This window comes from Halichoerus grypus, chromosome 2 (assembly GCF_964656455.1).
Source record: "Halichoerus grypus chromosome 2, mHalGry1.hap1.1, whole genome shotgun sequence".
NCBI classification, from domain to species: Eukaryota; Metazoa; Chordata; class Mammalia; order Carnivora; family Phocidae; genus Halichoerus; species Halichoerus grypus.
The window spans coordinates 101,444,161-101,465,629 of record NC_135713.1 but is presented as its reverse complement, the minus strand read 5'-3'; the positions used below and the strand labels follow the sequence as shown (position 1 = coordinate 101,465,629).

The 21,469-nt window shown below is 41.8% G+C and overlaps 3 pseudogenes; all 3 read left to right on the top strand.

Annotated features, from left to right (window-relative positions):
• LOC118544829 (B-cell CLL/lymphoma 9 protein pseudogene) overlaps positions 1–19,284 on the top strand; it is a 32,448-nt pseudogene extending 13,164 nt beyond the window's left edge.
• A 50-nt stretch (positions 19,285–19,334) lies between these two features.
• Positions 19,335–20,440, top strand: LOC144378808 (B-cell CLL/lymphoma 9 protein-like; annotated as a pseudogene).
• An 11-nt stretch (positions 20,441–20,451) lies between these two features.
• On the top strand, positions 20,452–21,205 carry LOC144380911 (B-cell CLL/lymphoma 9 protein pseudogene; annotated as a pseudogene).
• The last annotated feature ends 264 nt before the right edge of the window (positions 21,206–21,469 follow it).

Below are 21,469 nucleotides of genomic sequence, written 5' to 3'. Positions count from 1 at the left end.
TTTTTGTCCATCAGAAACAAAAATTAGTCATAAGAAAACTACTCTGCAATCCAAACTTATGATCCTTGTTAAGAACAGCTCTCTTTCTAAATGTTATCCCCACCCTTTCTACCAGTATGCATCCCTCCCAAGCTTGAGTGTTCAAGTCATATTTGTGATAAATATAAAATCTTGTGTACTGACACTTGCCCCATCCAAGTCTGAAAAGCCCTTCCCATTTGGAAAGGCAAGAGCGAGTCCTTTACTGCCTGGCTAAGAAATAAGAAATGATTTTTTCCACTTATTTCAGGAGTCAAAAGCAAACATAAGTCTTATCCTATAAATGCATAGATCTGCTTTATCTCTACCAAAGAAAGAGAACCACGTTTAGTAAGCAACACAGTTTTGTTTTCAAATAATATTTGTGATGACCACATTTTTTTTTATATTAGGCATCTCTGATTTTTCAAGAGTATTTTCTACACACAAAGGATTATAATTTCTTTTGGTGTCAGAAACTGATGGTCCAGCCAGGAGACAGATGGGAAGATAGGAAGCCGGAAAAGAGGAGGGTGTAGAAGAGGAAATGCCCAGCATGACCAAAGCAGCCACAGATTCCCTGCACATATAAGATAGAAGTTGTCTATAGGCCCCCACCCTGTGTTTTAAATATAATTTAGAATTTTCCAAGTGTTCTGAGTGTCTAGGTTGGTGGTTGGAAGTTATTAAACCATTCCCCAAAAGCTGTTTAGATGGAATCTCCTATTTAGGGATGAATGGCCATTCTTTATGGGATTTTCACATAGTGACTTTTATTCTAAAGAAGCAGAGTAGCTAGGGTCAATGGGCCATCCTTAACAAGACCATCTCAAGTGCTTTTTTGTAGATTATCTCATTGCCTTTCCCAAACTGGGCTCTGTTTACCAGAGTAGGTGGGTCATGACAGTTTCCTACTTGGGCTCTCCAAATAAGGAGGCTTCCTTCCCCATTATCTTTGATCTTTCTTTGAAAATCATCTCAAAGAGTAGGGCCCAGAATACATCAGCTTCACTCCCAGATGGTGCTGAGATATGTGCAGTTAGACTCGCATTTACAAGGGAGATGGGAGGAGAGACCTGGCAGCCTAAAATGGACCAAGACAAATACGATCTTTGTGAAGCCAGGTTTTGCAGCTATGTAATCATTAAAATTATCCTCATCTACAGTGAGTTGAACCCAAATCCCATATGGAGGTTGACATACTTAGAGACACAAGCTTTATTTACACTGTCCTTCCTATTTAGTGTGGTGTTTATCATGTTTAATTTGTTGTTGGTTTTACGCATTTTGCTTTCACTGGTTGTGGAGGTTTTGTGGCTTGCCTTTTAACTTTGCACAAGTTTGGTACAAAGGAAATTCAGAACACCAAAACATTTTCCAAACAATTTCAAAATGAACTACGTCCCCAACTAATTTGATTTGTAGGAAAGAAAGAACAAAGTCTTGTTACCAGAGAGCTCTAAAATATAATTACTCACACGTGCAAACATGTTTAAGCGTGGGTTCTCAGTGAATGCTTATCGTGCAGCACTTTCTTGCTTTGACTGTTGCCCATTAAAATCCTCCTGCGCCATATGCAGGTGTGATAACACAGCCAACTGCCAATTCTCACTGGCTCAAGGATCCTTTTAAAAATGTCCAGATGGATATGAATGTCGGATTTGGCAGTTAAATTATAGAGCCCAATATATCTCTTCTAAGTACTAAGGCACTGAAGCAAAGTATCGATGTTTTCCTGCACCCCTAAGTAGATTTCAAAAGAACAGTTTGGCTTTTCAGTGGGGAATTATATTTCCTCATTCTTCTGAATCTCGGGATAACTTTGTTAGGACTTTTATCACTCTCTTCAGTCCATGTATCTTATGAACAACATCAAAAACTTTTTTTTTTTTTTTAGTAAGCTACAAGTCAGTCAGAAATTGGCTTTTGAGGTGACTTGGTATATTAAACAAGTGCATGGTGGAGGGGAAATGAAGCAGTGGCATTATAGCTCCCCTGGGGAGCTCCCCAGAGCCTTCATCTACCCTTCCGAGAAGTGATTTATAGGAAAAGGACATGAGAACAGAGGGACAGAAAGGCATCTAATTGATTCTTGATGATAGGAATCACGAACACAAACATCTGCCGCCTCCAAGAGAACCAGGCTCAGCGGCAGTTTGTTATCAGCTCTGCTGTGGGAAAGTGCCACAAAAATCACCATCACTACTTCCCCTTGCCCAGATTGGAAGTCCTCAGTAGTAGTCAGGAAACTCCAGGCTATTGGTCACCTTTTCAGATAACTTGTGTGGCTGAGAGAATGGGTTTGCCTCATCTAATATGCTGTGCAGTGCTTCCTTCTCCATGAGCATCTGCAGGTCATCTCTAGAACATGGCGCATGGTAGGCCTCTCCACAAGATGGCTCAGTGGGACCCTGTCCCATGATAGACCCAGCATAGTACATGTAGGGAGTATGGCAAGAGGAGGCATGGGGAGTGTTTAAAGAGCAACAAGGTATGGGGAGAGGGTAGAAGAAAGGAAATGGTGTTTTTATATTGTGCCTGGCTCAGTCCAGGTATAAGGCAACTATGCGATGGTATTTGTAGTGATGGCTTGAAGCTGGGGGGGTGGGGCTGGTAAGCTGTCAAGTGGTCCAGGTTTCCCATTGTCACCAGCCAGATGACAGCCAAACTTTACTCTTGCATCTTTCATATTTGGAAATAAGGTTGGAATACACATTTTAGATGAAACGTAACAGGCAAAATAGAAAAGTTGGGAGTCCTGTAACTTCATATAACATTTAAGTGCTTTTAAGTGTAAACAGGGACAGTAGACAGAGAAAGCAGGTTAATAGACAACAAGATTAAAGTAGTGACCTCATGTTTTTTGGCCTGAAGGTGAATTCCCTACAGGCCAATTCTCTCTGAACAACCTACCCCATCTGTTTCTACATTCTTAGGTAATTTGTCCAAATTACGTACTTTATTTCATTTGAGCATCCCAAAAATGGATACTCATGGCTAACAGACGTCTCAAATGTAACATGCCTCAAGTTGAACTCCTGATCCAACCCTAAAGCCTGTGTTCTGTCTCCCTGATGGCAGGTCCAGCCTTCCCATTACTCAGGCTGAAGACCTCAATGTCATCCTGATTCTTCACTTTCTCTTTCACTCTACATCCAGTTCTTCCAAATATCCTCATGCTTCTATCTTCAAAATACTGTCCATCACTTCTCCTGTTACTACTGTGCATCTGCGTGAACATCACCTCCCTGTTTTACTGCACTGGTCTTCCGACTGGCACCCTTGTGATTCTAGCCTTGATTCACGGCCAGGGGAGCCTTTCAGACATAAATTAGATCAAGTTACTCCTCTCTGCCAGACTTTCCAATGGCTTCCTATTTCACTCAGAGTAAAAACCCACGTCCTCATCAGGCCCCCAGAGCGCTAATAACCCGGCTCATAACCTCATCCCTTAGAGGCCTCCCCACCCCCCGAAATCCTTGTTCTTTAAACACTCCAGACATGCCACCGTCTTAGGGCCTTGCCCTGCTGTTCCCTCTGCCTAAAATGCTCTCCCTACACGCTGACTCCCTACACTTCTCCCACTCGATCTTTTCTAAAATGTTACCTTCTCAATGAGGCTTGCCCTGACCATCCCATTTATTATGATAACAGCCTCTCCAGCACTCCCTACCCCCGTAACACCTTACTTGCTTTATTTTTCTTTTGAATACATTACAGTTTTAATCGTACTATCTCATTTACTTATTTGTTATGTTCACTGTCTATCACCCCCAGACTAGAAGCACCATGAAGGCAGAGGTTTTTCCCTCTGTTTTGATCACTAATGTATCCTAACTGCCCGGAACAGTGCTGGCACATAGTGGGTGCTCAAGAAATACTTGTCAAATGAATGAAGTCATCTCAGTCATAATGTTATCAGACTATACTTTTATATTCCAGGAATATTTATGAAGAGTTTTCACATTTTCATGGCATCATCTAAGCCACACAAAAACCCTCTGTGGCAGGCACTGCCGTAATCCCAATTTAAAGAATGAGAAGCAAATGCAAGAGAATTGAAGAACTGATGGAACCCAACAAGGAAGTGCTAGGGCCAGGATGGAGACCTAGGTCTCTCCTACTATAGAGCCCAGGTTCCTGGGCCCTGCTCTACCTCTCAGATCTCACTTCGGTGACTCTTCCAAGTAGCTGTGACCCCTTCTTAGAGTCACTGTCTCTCTCCTAACTCAAGAGACTCCCGTGTTCTTTCCCCCTGCGCAAGTGTGCCTCTCCGTATTTGTTCCATATACATTTTTTAAAAAGTCTGATGAACTTAGAATACAAAGCTCCTGACTCCTGGTTGAGTGCTCTTTTTCTTACCAGGCTTACTTGAATATATGAACGTAAACGATAATTGAATTCACATATCATAATACAAAGAGATGCATGCAGCAAAATCCCAGCAGAGAACATGAGGCTTTGCCTCTGTTTTGAGAAGTTGTTATTCAGTTCCAAGCAGAATTATTTTAAACTCAACTTGTTTTTCATGGGGTGCTATCATACAAAACACTGGGAAAAGCCAATCAATAATCAAGCTTTGTTGACTAAGAAATAAGTTCATGCTGCTTTGGGGGCTTGGATAAGTTTGCTTTCTTTTGGGTGTGTTCTTACTTAATAATGTCCACAAGTTGGGTCAGATCCTAGCAATCTAGAGATTGTAATGAAGGATATTTCACTTGAGGCATATTTTCAGTCTTACAGGCTGATAAATAAATTATTACCGTGAGTATTAAAATGTGGTTTCCACCATTATGGTACAGAGTGCATGGGAGGGACAAATCCCTGATCACTAGGGGTGTCAGGTTGTGGTCATCTGTCTTCCAGCTTGCCTGCACTGATGTCTAGCTATGGAGATTACAAATGCTGCTTACCTAATCAGATTCTCCCAAGACTGAAACACTGCCTGACCTGTCCACAGAATCTGCTTAAACCCAGCCCCCATCTGCTGGTTCTTCCCTTGCCCTAGTCTTTTTTTCCCTCTTCACTTTTTACTTGAATGGTATTAGCCTGCTTCTTGCATTTTCCTTCTTTCTACTTTAAAAAGTGCTTTTAAAGATAATCTATAGGAATAAGATCAGGAAAACATCAAGGATGTCTGTTCATCATTCCATTCCACATTTTACTGGAGGTTCTAAACAGTGCAGTAAGACCAGAAATCAGTGAATGAATGCATGCATGAATGAATGAATGAATGAATGATTGAATAAGTCATCCAGGTTAAAAAGGAAGAAGGAAACTGTCAATATTCACAGACAACATGAGAAACTATCTAGAAAAGCAGATAGAATCCAAACAAAAATAAAAGCTGTTAGGACTAACAAGTTTAGAAAGGTTGTGGGATCTGGGGTGCCTGGGTGGCTCAGTTGGTTAGGTGTCTGCCTTCGGCTCAGGTCATGATCTTGGAGTCCCAGGATCTGAGCCCCACTTTGGGCTCCCTGCTCAGCAGGGAGTCTGCTTCTCCCTCTCCCTCTGCTCCTCCCTCTGCTCCTCTCCCTGCTCATGCTCTCTCGCTTGCTCACTCTCTCAAATAAAGAAATAAAATCTTTAAAAAAAAGGAAGAAAGCTGGCAGGATACAAGATCAATATAAAACATTCTATTCTATTTCCATATACTAGCAAGGAACAATCAGAAATTTAAGTAAAACATTTCAATAAATAGCACCAAAAAATGAAATATTTAGGGATAAATCTGACAAAAGATGAGAAAGAGCTGCATACTGAAAACTGTAACACTATGCTGAGAGAAATTAAAGAACACTTAAATAGATGGAGAGATACATCACATTCATGAGTCAACTACTCAGTATTGTTAAGATACCAGTTGTTCCTAAATTGATCTGTAGATGCAATGCAATCCTCATCAAAATCTCAGTAGTTAGCAAGCTAATTCTAAAACTCACATATACCAAAAAGAGAGCCTAGAAATAAACCCATGCTTTTATGATCAATTAATTTATGACATAGGAGGCAAGAATATACAATGGGAAAAATACAGTCTCTAATTAATGGTGTTGGAAAAACTAGATAGCCACATGCAAAAGAATGAAACTAGACCACTTCATACACCATACACAAAAATAAATTCAAAATGGACTAAAGACCTAAACGTGAGACCTGAAGCCATAAAACTCCTAGAAGAGAACACAGGCAGTAATTTCTTTGACATTGGCCATAGCAACATTTTTATAGATGTCTTCTCAGGCAAGGGAAACAAAAGCAAAAATAAGCTACTGGGATTACACCAAAATAAAAAGCTTCTGCACTGTGAAGGAAACCATCAACAAAGTGAAAAGGCAACCTAATGAATGGGAGAAGATATTTACAAATGATGTATCTGATAAGGGTTTAATATGCAGAATGTATGAGGAATTTATGCAACACAACACCAAAAAAAAAAAAAAAAAAAAAAACCCAAATAATCTGATTTAAAAATTGTCGGAGGACCTGAATAGACGTTTTTCTAAGGAAGACATACAGATGGCCAATAGACACATGAAAAGAGGCTCAACGTCACCAATCATTAGGGAAATCAAAACCACAGTGAAATACTAGCTTACACCTGTCAGAATGGCTAGAATCAAAAAGACAAGAAATAGCAAGCATTGGTGAGGATGTGGAGAAGTGGGAACCCTGGTGCACTGTTGATGGGAGGGTAAATTGGTGTAGCCACTATGGAAAGCAATATGGAGGTTTCTCAAAATGTTAAAAATAGAAATGCCATATGACCCAGTAATTTCACTATTGGGCAATTTACCCAAAAGAAACAAAAACACTAATTTGAAGAAAAGATATATGCACCCCTATGTTTAGGGCAGCATTATTTGCAATAGCCAAGATGTGGAAGTAGCCCAAGTCCTATTGATAGATAAATGGATAAAGAAGATGTGGGATATATATACACACACACACACACATACATACAATGCACTATTACTTGGCCATAAAAAAGGATGAGATCTTGCCATTTATGACAATGTGGATGAGCCTAGAGGGTATTATGCTTAGTGAAGTAAGTCAGTCAGAGAAAAACAAATACCATATGATTTCACTTACATGTGGAATCTAAAAAACAAATGAATAAGCAAACAAATAAAAAGCAGAATCAGACCTATAAATACAGAGAACAATCTGATGATTGCCAGAGGGGAGGGAAATGGGGGGGATAGGCAAAATGAGTGAAGGAGAGTGAGAGATACAGGCTTCCAGTTATAGAATAAGTCATGGGGATGAAAGGTACAGCACAGAGAATATAGTTGATAGTATTGTAATAGCGTTATATGGTGACAGATGGTAGTTATACTTGGGGCGACCATAGCGTAACATAAAGTTGTCGAATCACTAGGTTACACGTGAAGCTAATGTAACATTGTGTGTCAGCTATACTAAAAAAACTCACATGTAAATGCAAAGGATGTAACATAGACAAAACAACTTTGACAAAAAGCACAAAGTTGGGAGACTAACAATCACATTTTAAGACAATATAAAGCTATGGTAATCAAAGTGCTGAGTTATTGGTATAGATTGACAAATGCAGGTCAATGGAACAGGACAGAGAGCATGGAAATAGATCCACCATATATATGGACAGCTGATTTTTGACAAAGTTTAATGGCAATTTAGTGTAAAGAGTAGCCTTTTCAAAAATTGGATATTCATATACAAAGAAATAAATAAATTCAATCCACAACTCACACCATATACAAACAGAAACTCAAAATGGATCACAGACTTAACCACAAAACCTAAAATTATAAAACTTCTAGAAGAAAACACAAGTGGAAACCCTTGCGACTTTGAGTTAGTCAGAGATTGCTTAGCTGTGACACCAAAACACGGTGCTTAAAAGAAACTGGTAAGTTGGATTTCATTAAAATGAAAAACTTATGCTCTTGGAAGTCACTGTTAAAATAGTGAAAAACAAGTCACACACTGGGAGAAAATATGTGCAAATCTGTATCTGATAAAGGACTTATATGCAGAATACTTAAAGCACTCACCAAACTCAATAATAAGAAAACGAAAGACCTAGCTAAACAGTGGGCAAAAGATCTGAACAGACCCTTCACCGAAGAAGGTATACAGAGGGCACATAAGTACATGAAAAAGATATTCAGCATCATTTGTCACTAGGGAAATGTAAATTGAAAACATAAGACAATACCAGTACACACCTATTAGAATGACTAAAATTAAAAAGAGTAACCATACAAAGGGTTGGTAAGGATTTGAAGCAACTGGAATCCTATGCACTACTGGTAGGAATGTAAAATGGTACAACTGCTTTGGAAAAGTTTAATGGTTTCTTTGAAATTTAAACAAACATGTACTGTATGCTCCGTCCTCTCAACTCATGTTTACCCAAGAGAGATGAAAGCACGTCCTACAGAGATTTAAGCGTTAAGTGATCATAGCCAAAACTAGAAATGACTGAAATGCCCATTAGTAGGCAAACAGATAAGTGAACTGTGGCTTATCTGTGTGCTGGAAATTACTCAGCAATAAAAAGGCATAAAGCTACATTATAAAATATAATATGGATGAATCTCAAAATATGCTGGGTGTAAAAAGCCAGATAAAAATGGTATGTTCCTTTACGTTAACATTTAGAAAATGCAGACTAACAGTCTGCCAGGTGGATGGTCGCCTAGAGGTGGGAGTGAAGAATTGGGAAGGAGAGTTTACAGACAGGTATGAATCAGCTGCTGCTGGTGATGGCTTTGTTCACCGTCCTGGTTGTGGTGCTGGTTCCATCCATGTAAACATACATCAGAGCTATCAAACTCTGTTTTAAATATGGAAAGTTTAATGTATATCAGTTATACTTTGGTATAGCTTTTTAAAAGGACATCGAAGGGAACCTCTTTCCACTTAGTTCTTGTGCTGACTCTTCCTTAATGTATAGTTAGAATGGCAACTGAGGCCATTTTCCTTGTATGATAGTAGCTTCCTCTGCGAACTCTCATTTAAGATTTTATAGGCTTCAGATTATTTTACTCTTCTTACTTCCACCCCCTTGTTTTCATCTCCCTCCTTTCTTTTTCCATGCTAAGGATATCGCTTGACACCCTCTATATTCATTCTGCCCCTGCTAGCTGCTCCCAGAAGATGGTTGAATCTCCATGCATTCTTGTAAACATTGGAGGAATTGCCTTTTCCCAGAGTCATGACATATTCCTTGGGGATCCTCAGGAAGAAGCAAGATGAACCAGATCCTTCCCACCGCATGTGAGGACATGCCAAGGACAGTCCTCTAGGATTTTCCTTACTTTTCCTCCACTCAGCTGCTGGACTCTAAGAAAGATGAGGTCTTGGGGAGATGCTCCCTTTCCTACATTTGCTGCTGCCAGAGGGAATGGAGCCAGCATCCCACCCTTCTCTGGTCTCTGTTTTTCATGCCTCGTACCTTTGTGTTACCAGTGGGTAAGGTAGTGTGAGCAAGTAAGAGTTAGTAGTTTCTTCCATCAAGCCCCTACAGAAAGTGTCTGCTATGCCCCAGGTGACTGAGTGGTTAAGAAGTTAGCAAAAGGAGTTTTGAAAGGGAAACTGACATTTAAAACAAAAGCCATGCTAAAAACGAAGACTAGATTAGACTCTTACTTGAGGCACATGTTTCCCTACCCCTTCCTATCTAGGCTGGGAAGAAGCTAGCAAGTTCAGGCAGATGGTACCATATCACACTAAAGGAACACATTATGTATTTTTAGGGTCTTTTTTTTCTGTGAAAGCTATACAATGAAATCTAATGCCAATTTTGCCTGTAAAATTTCACTAGGTTTTTTTTTTTTTTAATTTTCTGGCTTATAATTTTTATTGTAGAGTTAAAAGTTGAAAAACAAGAGGTAACTTACAGTGAAGTATTCTTTCACTTAAGGAATCCAACAGTTACTATGTTTCTTAATGTGTCTTAAAAATAATAGCACAGTTTTCCATATGTCCCCTTTCTCAGCTTGTAAGGTGCCACTGGTATGATACACTTCAGAGGAAGCTAGGGTCTTACTCTTGAAGTTCTGGTTTGGAGAAATGAAAAGCATGTGGGCTTGAAGTAAGATAGATGCATGTTTACGTCTTGGTCCTGCCAGTCAGTGGCTCCGGGCCCTGAGCCTTCTTCATAGCTATCAGTAGATCGGGGTCGACAAATATGTTCTATAAAGGGCCAAATACGAGTTTAGGCATTGTAGGAAAATCGCCTCTGTTGCAACTACTACTCAGTGCCGTGGTTGTAGCAGGAAAGCAGCCATAGACAGTAAATAAATGGGCGTGGCTGTGTTCCAATACAACTTTATTCACAGTCACAAGCTGTGGGCCACATTTGGCCCATGCGCTGTAGTTTGCTGACCCCCGATACAGATAATGCTACCTTCCTCCCGCGTCGCCACGAGGGCTGCATGATATGTAAAATGATTAGAATGGGGGCTGGCTGACGTCAGCTCTAAGGGTCAGCTCCCTTATCCCGTGCCTCTGCGAGTCCCCGTGCTGCCACCTGGGACCCCAGTTACAATGTACTCACTGAGGGGACGTGTCTGTCAGCAGGGCATCAGACTGCTCAGGAAAGAGTTTCTCTTTGCATCCTTCTTACTATGTGTGAAAGTACTTTCAAAGCTCTGAGCACAGTAACAATGCCAATTATTGTTTGTTTGTTTTTTTTTCCTTCCTGGTGTCAGGGTGAGGAGAGAGGAAAGCATTCCCAAAGGAAGTGTCCCCTGGGCCCAAGGCAGCCTCTTTATGAAATCTTCCTGTAGAGTTTTGAGGAAAAAGCAGAACTGATTGGACAATGCCTCCCCCTCCGCCCCCCCGTTTCTGGATGGGTTTTCTGATTTTGTGATAAAGAGGGTCAAGGTATATATAAGATTTTAGTTTGAGGAAAAGGTGGCACGTTTGAGCAATTTCTGTTTGAGCCTCATGCCAACATGACAAGATCAAGATTTACAGGAAAATCGCTGTTGCATTGGAATTGGTAGTGAGAAATAGACTCTGCTCTATCCCTGGTTTAGAGAATAACCCTAAAAGTAAAATTTATTGGGAGTCTTTTTTTATTTTTTTTAGAAAGTGATATATTTCTCCTTTATAATATTTGGAAAATGGAGAAAAATATATAGGCATCAAACAAACTAAGAAACACAACCCAGCAAAGCTTTCCTCTCCCCCTCAAATGTTGATATTAGGTCTTTTACTCCTTCTCATCTTTTATAATAGACGGAGACTCCCCGCATCATTTTAGTTTACAAAATTGGAGTCATCTGCTATGTTCATAGCGTTACATCCGTAAGCCGCTCTTTTCACAATAACAGCGTGAAGTGAACACATTCCCGTGTGTGCAAAAACTTTTTACGACATCATTTTTAATGGCCTCAGAGGATTCCAAATTTTGAGATAACACATTTATTTGGAGGCTGATCCTTCGAGACTGCCCTTTAGGAACTTTAACTCCTCCTTAGCACCTTTGTCAGAATTGGAGAAAGGAAAAGAGAGAGACGGGGCGGGGGTGGGGGGCGGCAGGGAGGGATCAAGGAAGGGAGAGATGGATTAAGACTCAAATCAGTTCGATTGTCTCCTTTTTAAAGTGGTGAAAGGTTTGGTGCAGGAGAATCGTAAAGCCTCATGATAGAGCTGCAGCGAGGCGACTGAGCAGGAGTCTGATGTGGCAACAGGCAAGCAGGATCCCCCTCTCCGCGTCGGCGGCTAGCCTGTGCTAGCGGGGGCATTGCCTCAGCCACAGGGCGGCACGGTGACAATTCGAGAGCTGACAGCGTGGATTCATGTTGCAAAACCACCACATGCATGCCCCATCTTGATTAATTGGGTTGTTTCATCTTAGACATTCTCCTGTCACAGAACATTCTGTGCTTGCACAAGCGATAATGAGTTACCCCAGGGATAACCTCTTCAGAACTAATAAATCTCTAACTCTTAGAGTAGTGAATACATCAGCCCTTGTCTAAAGATACAAAGCAATACATTAATAACATTTAATATTATAACATTAGTGTCTGGGTGGGTATGACACACTGTATGTTAGCAATTAACCCCTTCGTTTGTGGCATTGATGAATGAGATTAGAGTTGGATTTAAGGATTTGTTAAATGACAAAGTCCAGTGACCTTAATTACTCTAATCTTATCTGACCTAGATGAATGAAATGCATTTCTAGCACATAAAACGATAAGCATTGTTACCTTAATGCACAAACTGCTGGTTAGATCTCTAATGTTAAAAACAAAAGTGGAATGAGAAATAATGAAACATAGACTAATTTATACATAAATCTCCAAAAAGAAAATTAAATGTACCTCAGATCTGGGCCACATAACATCTCCCTTCAGTCCTTCTCTAATTTCTAAATAAAAATTGCTTCCTTGCCCCGATTATAGAGGAGTTTTACCTACCCACTGTGAAGACAACAGGTAATGAAAAAAACTTGCAGAGAGAAAGTAAAAATAATCCACGATCTGATTACACAGATATAACCAATGTTCATATTTTGGTTTATTTCCTTCCAGCATATTTTCTATTGAATATATATATACTTTCCTAATATATATATTTCCTCTATATATTTATTTTCCTAATATGTAGGAATGGGAGCATGTTATACATATTATTAATAACATTCTCTTTTTAGGATAAACAATATGTCTTGGGCCAGTATTGTTCTTCTTCCTCCCTTCAGAACACAGAGACTTAATTGCTTTTGTCTGTCTTCAGAGCAGCTGCTACCGCCCCAACTTCTTGAGGTCTGTCCCCCAGACTCACTGCAGAAGACAATAAGCCTCCCAGATCCTACTTTCCTCACTGTGCGTGAAGCCCACCACATAGACCATTGTTAAAGATTTCGCTGCTAATTAAGTAGGAAAACAGATGATAGAAAAATAGCCACCATGGTAGGTTCTATAGGTCTGACGTCCTTAGACCTTCCCAGTTCCCTGGCTGGGTGGTCCCTGCGTGGCATGAAAGGCTTATTTGTCATCTTTGATCGTGGGTAGAAAGCTCATCAGACTCCCCCTCACTTAGGCCTTTTCCTACCGCCAGCCTCTATAGATGAGTGATTCTCAGGCTACCTGGGAAAAGATCCAGTAGCTGTTTATTTTGTTTTGCTTTTAAATATACTTTTTTGGGGATAAAATACACATCATCTGAAATTTACCCTTTTGCCATCTGTAAGTATACAGTTCAGGGTCATGAAGTACATTCACTGTACGTTCAAGGACATTGTTGTGCAACTATCACTACCATCTCTAGAACATGTTTCATTTGCCCAAACTGAAACTCTGTACCTGTTAAACAATAATTCTCCATTCTCCTCTTCCCCCAGCCCCTGGCAACCCCACTTCTACTTTTTGACTCCCCCAGTTTGACTATGCTAAGTGCCTCATGTAAGTGGAATCATACAGTATTTGTCCTTTCTTGAGTGGCTTATTTCACTTAGCACGATGTCTTCAAGGTTCATTCAAGCTGTGGCATATGTCAGAATTCCCTCTCTTTGAAAGCTGAATAACATTACATTGTATGGATACCACATCTTTCAATCCATTCATTCATCAGTGGACACTTGTGTGGCTTCTACCTTTTAGCTATTGTGAATAATACTGCTTTGAATATGGGTGTACAAGTATCTGTTGGAGTCACGGCTTTCAGTTCTTTCAATCCAGTGAAATTGTTGGATCATGTGCTAATTCTGTTTTTAATTGTTTGAGGAACCACCATACTGTTTTCTATAGAGTCTGTACTATTTCACCATTAGGGATGGAGGATGGGGGTTCCGATTTTTCCCTTGCCAAGATGTGTTATTTTCTGGGGGCTTCTGTTTGGTGTTGTTTTTGATAGTAGCCATCCCAAAGAGTATGAGGTAGGTATATTATTGTGGTTTTGATTTGCATTTTTTCTAATGATCAGTGATTTTGAGCATCTTTTCATGTGGTCATTGGCCATTTGGGGATCTTCTTTTGTGAAATGTCTATTTGGGTCCTTTGCTCATTTTTAAATTGAGTTGTTTGGGTTTCTTGGTTGTTTTGCTTTGTTTCGTTTTTTAACTTCACTTCCATTATAAATTGATATTTTTATAAAATACAGTAAAATTACCTATCTGTGAATTACTGGATACCAAAATGAAGGATGTTAAGTCCTAGGACATCTGTTTCTAGCCATAATGAAGTAATAGGGATTGATTTACCCTTCCACCTTAAATGATTAGGAAACCAGCAAAATATATGAAACAGTGGTTTTCAGATATTGGATGAAAGTCCTTTTAGGAGTATGATCCTTTCACAGAAGAGAAACAAACAAGGTGAGACCTGCTTGGAGGCAGCCCAAAAGCACACCTTGAGAAGATCAAACTGATCTGTGGTAACATACCTGTATTTCAGAACAAAGTTGACTGCTGTGTAAAGGAATATGGCTAATGCCAGCACCCAGCAGTGGAAATTCACACTCTCCACAATCCAATTAAAAAATTACCAGGTATGCAAAGAAATAGGAAATATGATCTATAAGCAGAAAGAAAAATCAACTACCAGAAGATGAACTATAATGAAAATGAAACAGAAAAACGTGACACATAAAATATAATCCCCATTTTAAAAATATTAAATTTATTGGATAAAACATTACTCCATCGGATTGCTATAACAGTTTCTCAGTGTTTACTCCCAACTTCTCTACATATCACTCCGTGCACTAGTGACATTTCACAGGCCATCACCCGGTCCATAGAGAGCATTTGCTGTATCTCTGCTTAGACCAATTTTTTTTTTTTTTTTTTTTTTTTAACTCCCAACAGATTGACTTGGATATGTGGTTAGGGCAAAAACCACCACTGACTACATTGCCATACAAGAACCTTGTGTCTCTAAGTGAATAACGTATTTCAAGGAATTCCAGACAGAGCAGCTCCCACCTCAATGGGTTTTCAGCACCGTGCCAGACCCTGAGGGAACACCTGAGGTGTGTGATCCTCAGAGTGAAGTGTGGCAGGGAAATTTATGAGAAGCCTAATTAACACTGTCATTTTAGATAAGTAGAGGCACAAGGTTTTAAGTAAAACCCTTCTGAGCCTAATTATTTCTTATTTTAGCATGAACTTTAGAGGAAACTGTACTAAATCATTCTGGGAATAGGTCCTCAGTTCACAAGATGCTGAGAACTAATTACTGAATGCATTGAATTGTATGCATATTGTAACTGCACAGTTTAAAGACATGGTTGGAAGAGCCATCATGGAACTCTCACCAGCTAGCTCTGTGAGGCAAATGTCCGTGGACACATTGTTCCAGAAGAGTATGGGGTGTTTTAGGTTCTGTTAATTAACAGCTTTCCTTTACAGTCTTGAAGATTGCTGCTCAGCCTGTCTAGGTCACTAGTTAACTAATAAATGTTAACTATCTATAGCTACATGTCTGTGCATGTTTACTTATTCTTTCATTCATTCAGATCTGCTTAAGAAGTGTATAGTATCTGAGGGATTAATTTAAAAATTACACAATTGGCCTTTCTAAATTAAAAGCTCTGATATAATTTTACAGAATATAGCACTGTTGAATTCAAGTTAGATAGTTTTCGTTATTTTCTGTGGCAAAAGCACATCTGCCCAAGGGCAAGGAGTTGAGTCCTTAGGTGTGGACCTTGGAATCATTTGGCAAGAGCTGGTTGCTTAACATCGACTTCATCATCCACAGAGGTTCATCATCCCCTTTGGTTCCCCTGGAATCATTAGTGTCTGTTTCCTGTGAGGGGCCATTTTGGTCTGTTGATGAGGAAACAGGTGGCAGAGTGCTGAGTGATGTCTGCCTTGTCTGGGGGTTGGCACATATACCTCAAGTGGTCACAAGAATGATAGAAGTGATGTCCTAACTGAGCTAGCTTGGAAGTGAAAGAGGGCGTGGGGCACCTGGGTGGCTCAGTCGGTTAAGTGTCTGACTCTTGATTTCGGCTCGGGTCATGATCTCAGGGTCATGAGATCGAGCTCCAAATCAGGCTTTGCACTGGGTGTGGAACCTGCTTAAGAGTCTCTCTCATCCTGTCCCTCTCCTCACCCCACCACCTCTATCTCTCTCTCTCTCTCAAAAAAAATGGAAGAGGGCAAATAGTCTTTTCATTTTGTAATATTAAGTCCATATCCCTTTATCCTGCTGTGCAAAATAGAATCTCATGGTGATTACAATCACGTCTTAGAGGATGATCTGCCAAGATACATGAAGAGTTGTCCCTGACTTGGGCATTCATATCTGAGCCTCGGGCTGAGTGCCCAGCCTCGCTGCAGACAACTGCAGCACATCTGTGAAACAGCACCTTTCCTGTTTTCATTGGGACACTGCGCTGTGGCTTACTCAGTTTCTCTATGAATTTCAGTAGGTGCTCCCTATATACATGCAGAAACTTCTCATAAGGTGACAAATGGCCCCTAGGGATGAATATTCTAGTTACTTTTGGTAACAGTAAATAAAATTATTTAGAAATGGGTTGGAAGGCTTGTCTATGGAGGAAGGACCCGTGGTTATCCTTAGGCTTGGATAAACTGGCTTTCTGAAATGAGAATGTAATATTCCTGAGAGACTGAGTGTCTTTTTCATTTCATTTAAATAAATTACTTTCATTTAAAAATAATCATTGAGGGGGTAGAGGTGAACTCTTGTGTTAAAATAGAGATGGCAAAAAATTGGATAATAAGGACTCAATTTTTTTTCTGCCTCCTAGCTTTCCTCTTTGGTGTTCTCTGAACTTCTGTTATTTGTCACTTTTTTGTTGTTGTTTTGTCTGTGTCCTCTCTTGACACCCTCAGCCAATCCCTTGGTTTCAAATATCACCATTGCTTTGTAAAAGACAATCAAATATCTCTTTATAGATATGGACTTCCTGTTATATGAGATAATCTCTATCAGCGAAGCCATCTTGATTTGGTTTTCTCTTGCTTGCATCCAAAAGAATCTCTTTTTCCTTTAAACAATAATGGGAGAGTGAATCACTCTGAAGCCAAGTCATGATCATGTCACTCTCACGTGCAGTAGTAATCTTTGGTAGTTCCTCACTCCCTACCAAAACACTGTAAATTTTGTCCCAACTTGCCTCTCCAAGCTCATTTCTTTTTTTTTTTTTTTTTTTAAGATTTGTTTATTTATTTTATAGAATGAGAGAGAGAGAGCATGCACGTGCCAGAGCTCGTGCAAGTTGGGGGAGGGACAGAGGGAGAGAATCTCAAGCAGACTCCTAGCTGAGTGGGGAGACTGAGGCAGGGCTCGATCTCATGACACTGAGATCATGACCTGAGCTGAAACCAAGAGTCAGATGCTTAACCGACTGAGTCACCCAGATGCCCCAACCTCATTTTTTATATGCTTCATTTACATGATCCCTTCCAGTGGTTAAAACACTTTAAGAGCTGCAGGGGCTAGGAGAGGAGGGGCTGCCCAGCCTAGCAGCTGGCTAGGCCATGGACCAAAGCCAGCTCCCCTTTCCCTGCCCTCACTCCACATCCAGAGACTGAACATGGAACTAACTGATGTCAGCCTGATTTTCACTTTTGTTTGGGAGTGGGAGATGATCTTGGAAAGTTCTTCTGTGTCCCATTATAGAAAAAGAACAAATCGAATGTCCTGAAAGGTGTGGATTGCCTTTGAGAATGGTTCCTGGACCCCTGAGCTCCAGGATCAGCAAGCTCTCTGTATTGTTGTGCCCTCGAGATACGAGGTTCTCCTCTGGCAGCAGGAGGCTCACCTAGAGAATGGTGTAGCTGCAAGACCAACTTCAGTGCACAGAAGAACAAAGAGGAACAAGGCATTCAGGTGGCCAGCATGAGGGGACATACGCAGAAAGCATCAGGTTACTATCACACAGCTGTTTCTGCTGCCATCTGAGAAGAACTCAGAGAGCCTGTTCCTGTTTGTGACAGCAAGCTCAGGGGTTCGGTCCATTCCAGTAACCCTAAAGAGGGAAATTCCCCATCACAAAAGAGAGTCAAAACCCAAGGTAGAGTGGGAGGTAATGGGCATTCCTCCTACAGTGATGTCCCTTTCTGCAAAGCCCCACCTGGTTCCTAAATTCTCTATGCAGAGTAAACATGGAAACTAGCCAGTTAATCCCAGTCTCCTTCCCCCTTCTCCTTGTGACTCCAAGAGTGGGAGCCATACCCCTCAAGCACTCCTTGGGTCAGATGAGATCATGGGCCTGAAGAATGGAACTGGAAATGGTGCCAAGGGAGCAAGATATTTTCATCCCCTCCTTTGGTCAGAGAGCTCCCAGGACTAAAGAAAGTAATTATGCTGACTACAGGAAGTCCCAGGATTCTTAGCACACTGATGACCCTATCAAATTCCATGACCCACAGGTCTTCCAGACTTTCCCACAGTCAGACTTGTCCAAATCCCACACCTGCTCAGAGGATGTTAGCCCAAATGGTACATATGTTTACAGACTGTAGAAGCTGCACTGAGGGTCAAGTTGAAACTGCCACTCCTTTCCAAATCCAGGACATCCCTAGGAGCAAGACAGAGAGAGAACCAAAGCCCCTCTGAACACACAGATAACTGCCTTTGGAATGATCTAAAACCTCTCCTACAACAGCCCCCACTTCCAGCCAACCAGGGCCATAATTCCTCTCTGAATGCCAACTGCCCATGACTCTGCATTCTGGCATCAGCCCCCAGACCAGCTGCTCCCATGTGTCCCCTGGCCTAGGACAGGCCTGGGGGAGAAAACAGACTGATTCCTTCTGTAGAATGTAGCCTGGCCAGCTATATTTCACTGCTCCTACGTGGTATTGGGACAAATAAATTTGATGCCCCCAAACCAAGCAGTTTCCTCTGTCTCCTACCAGGGCAATAGCTCTTTGGAAAATCCCTATATCTCCTCCCCCTTCTCCCTTCAGCCCTTCCACTAATGTTGGGTGGAGATCCCCCCACCCTGGGAGAGAATCCAGATAGACTGTTTCATGAGCAGCTGAAACATCAGTAGCTTTCCTTTCAGACTCTCAGAAATATCCGGCATATGCTTTTACCTAATGAGAAAGTATTCACAGTAGCACAAACAATGCAGAATGCTGGGGTGTTACACGGAACTCCCAAGTAACCATAACGGTTTATACAGGTCATGATGATTCAGTACCAACGCCTAGGTAAGGGACTTGGGCCCCAGACAGATGTGGGGGCTCTGCTTGTCCTTATAGGATACAGACATGTGTCCTTTTCTCCAGTTGAAGTGGTTCTACCTTCAACAAACTCCCTTGTGGGCCCCTAGGATCCAACCACCCAGATCATATAGTTCCTGAGCAAAGAGTTTTGGCTGAAATGACAGGAGGCATTTTTATAAAGAGTAGTAGAGGAATCAGTACCACAGTACTCTCCCCAGGTATGCCTGTTTATTAACATGGACTTGCAAATTGATCTAGGGGGCTCTCCTCTGATAGCAGATGACTCCTGATGAAAGCTAGGTACCTGGGCAAGAAGAGCCATCTCCTGATAGTATCAGTATGCCACATTCTCTGTCCCTAGGGCCATTACCCTCAACCCCAACATGCCAGGGGGCAGATAGGCCTCCTTCGATTTGCAGGAATGATAAGCTCAACAATGGAAGGGACAGATATCCCCAGTTGTGCACCTAGACCTGGTCTTTCTGGAGTCATTGGGCCAGACAATAGGTCAAAAATCCTAGATGACTGAAACTTCTCTCCTGGCCAAGCCGTCTTTGGTGGTCTAGACTGAGGGGAGCACTTCCAAAATCCCCAGAGTTGTCTGTGGAGAGGTTTCAACAGCATTTGGCAAAAGAATGCCCAGGCCTTCTCCCTGGGATAAGCATGGCAGGCATCAGGCCCAGCATGGAGATAACCAGGATGATCCCAGGCTCTCAGTGAACATTTCCATTTTCCATTTCTAAGTTTCACCAGCGATGACTTTCTAAAAGCAATGCCCCACAGATGGGCACTGGTTGGGCTTTGAGTTTGGGATGGTCCTTAATGCCATGAAGAGAGATGTGAATTTAAATGTCAACACAGGATCCAACAGATGTGATACCTTAAAAGATGAGAGGCTTGGTGTGCCCTGGAGAGATGATGAATTACACTCAGGTGGCTCCAAGATGCTGCCTGCTTAGCAGAGGATGGTTTCCCTGCCATATGGTGAGTACCCTGCAGGAGGAAGGCATGGGCCTCGGGCCATTCCCTCCTGTGTCTCAAGGTCCAGGAGGCAATAATTGTTTTGCAAAATCTCAGAGAGCCAGTCAGACCCACCAAAGGGCTAATGGCCAGCTTTGTCATAGTCATTGCTACTTGTCAGTTCTTCTAGAAACCCCATTAGCTTCTACACACAGCTCCCCCAGTTTGACACAACCAAGGAAGAAGCCCATAAATAAATCTCTGGCAAGCCACCATGTGCATTCTGCTTGTATACTTCTCTGAAACCTCCCACCATGTGCAGTCCAGTCGTCAGTGCCGAACTTGCCATTGGGGAACCTCAGGCTTCTCCAGATTCCACCGTATGTGGTGGGCCTGATGCTGGGCTCAGACATTGGTACTTTGATTAAATAGCCCCATCTTAGGGTCTGCTGCTGCTCTGCTTGTTCTGCTTCTGTGAGTATGCAGATGTCTTCCCTGGTACAGCTTGCCTCCAGAGCCTGTCCTTTCCCAAACCTGCCCTCCATTATGATGTGTTGAATATCCAAGTTGGCAATGCCTGCTTGGACCATCATACCGTCAAGACTGCTGTTGATTCACATGACAGCTCCCCCCTAACTCTTACACCCAACTTGCCATCTGTGAATAGCATGCCAGGAATGGGCATTAATACACGAAATCCTCAAATTTCATGTTCTAATGCCAACCCTCAGCCCAGTGGGAATGACCCAGCCACTTCTCACTCCAGCCATATGACCTGAATACCATGGGAACCAGCATGTCTTTCAGTGGGGCCTGATTTGATGTCACACAAACCTACAGTGGGTCATGGGAGTAGGTGCCATTTCCTTACCATGGCCCCAGTGGAGGCAGAGGAACTTCCCAAAAGATGTTGGTGTCGCAGAAGAAGGCACACTTGGCCATCCCAATAACCTACCTCAAAATTCAGCAGATGCAGCACCTTGCAAGCCTGGAGGCCCTAGGGGTCCTGACTCCTTCATTACGCTGAGGAATGGCATGCCTTCTATGTCTATGGACCCTGATCTCTAGGTCATAGAGTTAGAAGTGAAGTCCCAGGCTATACACAGCACTGGGATCCTCGACCTGGGTTATTGCACAGGGGACAATGGCAAGCCAGACTTCAGAATGGCACTAGCATTACCTGGCAGGGTGGCTCTGGGGCCAGCAGAAGTTCTGGCCATCCTTCTGGGTACAGGTGCGTCCATGCCACGCCTCAGCCCGGTGAGATCACTGACCTCTCTCAAGCAAGAGCAAAGTATTAATAAAACGCACCCCCCAAAAAAAGGAAGAAGA